The following is a 5,220-nucleotide window of genomic DNA, read 5'->3' on the forward strand; positions in this document are numbered from 1 at the left end:
TTTGGGGAATTTTCCGGTACCTCCGTATCCGAAAACGGGGATTTTTTGGCAAAAAAAAAAATTACAAAAATAAACAAATTTGGGAGAAAATGGGTGAGTGGGGGCGGAAGTCTTGTTACCATATAGAGGACTCGCCGCAATGTTTTATGGCTATTTTGGAGGGAGAAAATAAAAAAGCCTTGGTAAATTTTCAGATTAACAACCGCACGATTTTCATTTGGGTGTTAGGGTTAGGAATTCCGTCCCTAACCGTAACCCTAACCCTAACACCCTAGTGAAAATGGTGCGGGTGTTAATCTGAAAATTTACCAAAGCCTTGATCGCTCTCATTTTTTTCTCTGCTCACTTGCTGTTGGTAATTAAAATAAAAATATATTCCATATAAGTAAATACGTTGTAAATTGCATTCTGAACAAAGGCTTTCACAAGTAGTATGCTGACAATTAATTAATTCTCTTATCAACGAAGTCAAGAGAAATGCAAACGCCACGAGCTAAGAACTTCCGTTGGCAAACCAAAGTTCACAGCGGTCAGAAATTTTATCTAATGGTAAACAAGGCACCGCAGAGAAGAAAGTGCGTATGTGGGCAAACCTTGAAACTCTTTCGTACATTTTGTAGCTATATTTAGATGCGTGTTCTTCCTAGCAACGAAAGGGTACTACTAAAGCAGCGTGGACCCGTCCGCGCTAGCTAGTCGTGAGTGGTCGATCCTAACCCTAACCCTAAACACGTATTCATTTGCACACGCGGGTTAGGGATAGGGTTAGGGTTAGGGTTAGGGTTAGGATCGACCACTCAAGACTAGCTAGCGCGGACGCGCGACTGCGCGTTCGGGTCCGAGCTGCTTTAATAGTACCCAACGAAAGAATGGCACTTATGAAACATGGACGTTTAGGACAAACTTACGAAAATGCTTTGAGCAAGCAAAGGGGTAAACTTGTCTAATTTAAGCGACAGACCTATCTACCTATCAACAAACTGTGGTGGGACTCGCTTGTCGGGGGCATTGACAAAAGGAAACACAGTAGCTGTGACAGGATTTTGTCTAAAACCGATTATTTAACCCTAGATCAATCTTTTCTGAACAAACTTATGCTGAAAGGTGTTCTGGCTAAGACTATTCCGTCTTTTTAGGGGTACCTAAGATTACATTACACAATGTACCCAACTAATACAAAGTGTGATTTGAGGATGATTTGGCTGCTATTTCTAGCGTCTAAGTCATGTAGAGGCTCACTTGATGCTTCGAATATACTGTCCGGATGTAAAACGGAAGCAAAGACTTTTCCGCTTCCTCTGTCATTCTACCACTTATTTTCTTCTACATAGACAGAACATACATACACAACCTTTCTCTCTCTCTCATTCATTCTCTTTCCGCAACACTTCTCTGTCAGTACTTCTTTCTCACTTTTTCATTTAGCTGCTTCACCTTCTTTCTGAAGGTGACATGAAGGATGTACCTCGGAAGCAATATATATATATAATTGAAACAAAGAAAGCGAAAGGGATAAGCAAAAGAAAAAAGACAAAAGAAACAGTAAAGAAAATAAAACCAACAAGTGTCAAGACAAGATGTAGGAGGAAGAAGAAAAGAAAGGCGTGAGAAAAAGAAGGAAGGGAGAATGCGGAAGACGAAACGAAGTGATGGGTGAAGGTGACTATGACACAAAGAGGACAGACTTGAGAAGTCTTGGAAGAGTTCAATACTGAAGTGGCTGCAGTGGGGGAGGCAATGGAAGGGAAGATAAAGTGGAGATAAGGAGAATAAATTAACTTGCTTGACATTATCTCCTCTTCTCTATGAGTGTCTCTCACAATTACTGCCAGGTGGCCATTTGTTCTTTTCTTTGTTTAAATAAGAAATTTCAGTGATTGCAAATCTTTTACTTGTCCCAGTCATTGGACTGCGGCCATGCTAAGGCGCCATCTTGAAGAGTTCTAGGTGAACAGATCAAGCCCAGTGCTTATTCTGGTACCTATTATATTGGGTGTTTTGTACTGAATCGCTAAGTTATGGAGACGTAAACAAACCAATAGCGGTTGTCAGGTTGTCAAGTGGTGCTGGGACACACATACACATATAAATTATTTTGCCCTTTAACTTGTTTCAGTCATTTGACTGCGGCCATGCTGGGGCACCGCCATATATATATATATATATATATATATACACACACACATTATATATATATATATATATATATGTATATATATATATAATGCGTGTGTGTGTATATATATATATATATATATATATATATATATATATGATAGATAGATATACACGACGGTTTTCAGTTACCGTCTACCAAATCCATTCACAGGGCTTTGGTCGGCCCGAGGCTATAGTGGAAGATACTTGACCAATGTATCACACAGTGGGACTGAATCTTAAACACTGGTTAGAAAGGAAATTTCTTACCATAGAGCCACGCCTACTCAGAACGTTTTCGATTCGTCAATGAGGTTTTAACACCTTTTGCCTGTCCTGTGTAACACATATTTCCCTGGCGTCCATGCATCAGGCATGATACACGTCTCCAATTCTCTTTCAGTCACCACTGTAAGTTAAGACTTATTTTTAAAATTAATAATTACATACATACATCCTTTCTACGATAGGCACAAGGCTTGAAATTTTAGGTGGGAGGGAGGGGCTAGACGATAAAATTCGACCTCAGTACTCAACTGGTACATATTTTATCGACCCGACCCCGAAAGGATGAAAGGTGAAGTCGACCCCGGCGGAATTTGAACGCAGAACGTAAAGGACGAAGGAAATGGCACCATTTCGCCCGGCGTGTTTACGATTCTGCCAGTTCACCGCCGTTCTTGTTTACACTTTCACCCTCCGCAAAAAATTCTAAATTTAATTAATTTGCTTTTTGCGGGAAGGACTGTTCCAACGAAGTCGCGTATTGTCCTTGCCTTCGAAACGCGGGGTAGATGGAACAGGGACAACTGATGAAGGGAAATATTCTTTATGTTGCATGTCTCGTTTCTCTGTTTTTTTTCGTTGTTCGAAAAAAAGTTCGTTTTGTCTTCGTTTCTCATTGTGTTTAACGTTTTTTGTGATGTCCTGTACCCATATATGCTTGTATGTATACGTAGGTATGTACATATATGTATATATTATTTATGTTATTATATATACGATACAAAACCACATTGAAATATAAATACAAAACCACTTTAAAATACAAATCCCAAACCGAATAAAACACAAACATTAGCGAAGGAAAGAAAATTCAACACTAAGTACTTCAATTAGTCGCACACCATAAAGTGCAACAGGACCTACTGAAACAAACCAACATGGTCAGGGTATTACTGTGTCGATGGTGAGGTTAAGGCGTCAGAACAGCCAAGCGTCCACACGGGTATCGTCTGACAACGCGGCAAGGTGGTTCGCCAACGATAACAAGAACTTCGCTAATAGCAGCCCAGCCCCAAATCCGCCAACGCCACAAACTGGAAGAATTGGTTCACCGACAGGTCCCGAAAGATTTTGTTCCGTTCTGCTACAGAAGCAGTGACCCTCCCATTTATCGCGGCATCAAGAATGTGAGAGGGAACAGGAAAGCTTTATAGCACTCAGAAATGTATGAAACAAAAGCTTGCTAAATGTCTGAAAACAAGTATAGACGTTTAGGACAAATTTATGAAAATGCTTTGAAGAAGCGACCGCTTACTCTAATAAAGGTTAATTTGATCTAAATGGTTATTAGCAAAGTTAGTGCGACCCAAACATGTTTATAAACTGTTTCTTGGGCACCTTTTTGAATCCCATATGACAAAACACTCGCGGACATGCTTATAAAATCAAAAAACAACAGAACGCCTATGACTTTCGGAAACATTTTTTCACGCTCAGAATTGCTGAAGCATAGAATAAACTACCCGCATCAGTTGTTAGCTGTCGAGACGCTACATCCTTCAAAACTTCCATGCTTCCTGAAATCCGCCAACAATACACCTGATGGCACTTTTTTTAACCAAATGGGTTCCATCCCTAAATGGTCTAAATGGGTTCCGTCCCTTAGTGATCACAATAAGTGGCTTTACGCTATTGAAACTAGTTTCTTTATTATTTTTAACTGAAGGCGGTTAGCAGGCAGAATGGCTAGAATGCTTCGCTGAATTTCTTGCGGCCTTTATGTTCTGATTTCAAATTCTGCCGAGCTCGTCTTTGCTTTTCCTCCTTTCGGAGTCAATAAATTCAGTACCAGTTGAGCACTGGGGTAGATGCAGTCGACTAATCTCCTCCCGCAAAAGGATTATTATTTTTTAATTCAGATTAAAAGCTAGGAAAGAAATGAGGTTCGACAAAACTAGAAGCAGTAGGAAGATGAAGACAGGAATAGATGGAGGGGGCGGGTGATGGGAAAGAGTAGAAAAAGACAAGGATAGATGAAGAGAGAGAGAGGAGGGTAATTTTAGTATAATGAAACTAGGGAAGATAGAAGAGAAAAACGGGTGGTATTGCGGAGGTGTAGATAAGACAGGAAAGATGGATACAGTGAGAAGTGATGATAAGAAGGAACAAAAGAAGGAAAGAGAAAAAAACAGAAAACCGAAAATAGATTTCTAGTTTTGAATAGTCACGCATCAAGTGTATAGTATATATTTATTTACCATGCCTCTGATCAACAACTGGTGGTGTGGACGTGTTGGCGGTAGATATAGAGTGAAGATGTGAACTATATTAGGAGGTGTGTGCGACGGAGCCGCTGGTAGCTGTGCAGTAGCGGGAAGAGGGGTGTAGTAGCTGTGGTGATAATGATTGATGGAGCGGTGATAGTAGTAGTAGTAGTATGGTGGTGTTGGTGGTAGTAGAAGAGTAGTGGCGATGGTATGTCATACTCATGTGATGGAGCAATGATGACGAAGATGGGAGAAGAAATGACAAGAGATGCTGGAATCATACAGGGTACTCGGATAGTCGAGGGGTAAATAGGTTTATTGTTCGTTGTAGTAAGCTTGGAAATTCTTACAGCAGACTAAATGGTAAAGGCGTTGCCCCAGAGGTGGATGTGCTGCAACAGCTGCTCTGGCTGACGAGGATCGCATTTGCGGATAGCCGTCTTCGCCCTGATCGCGGTCCAGGGGCCGAGAACGCCAGAGGTTTTTACTGTCACGGCGAGGGATACGGAGACAGAGAATGTTGTTGGTTAGCCCTCTCAGTGGCCCTTAAATTAAGCAGACCAATTATTAC

The 5,220-nt window shown here is 40.9% G+C and overlaps 1 protein-coding gene across 1 annotated transcript in view; it reads right to left on the bottom strand.

The window, feature by feature from the left end:
- Window positions 1-5,220, bottom strand: part of LOC128249101 (uncharacterized) — a 103,934-nt gene that overhangs the window by 54,379 nt on the left and 44,335 nt on the right. The window lies entirely within an intron of this gene.

Source organism: Octopus bimaculoides, chromosome 11 (assembly GCF_001194135.2).
Source record: "Octopus bimaculoides isolate UCB-OBI-ISO-001 chromosome 11, ASM119413v2, whole genome shotgun sequence".
Classification (NCBI taxonomy): domain Eukaryota; kingdom Metazoa; phylum Mollusca; class Cephalopoda; order Octopoda; family Octopodidae; genus Octopus; species Octopus bimaculoides.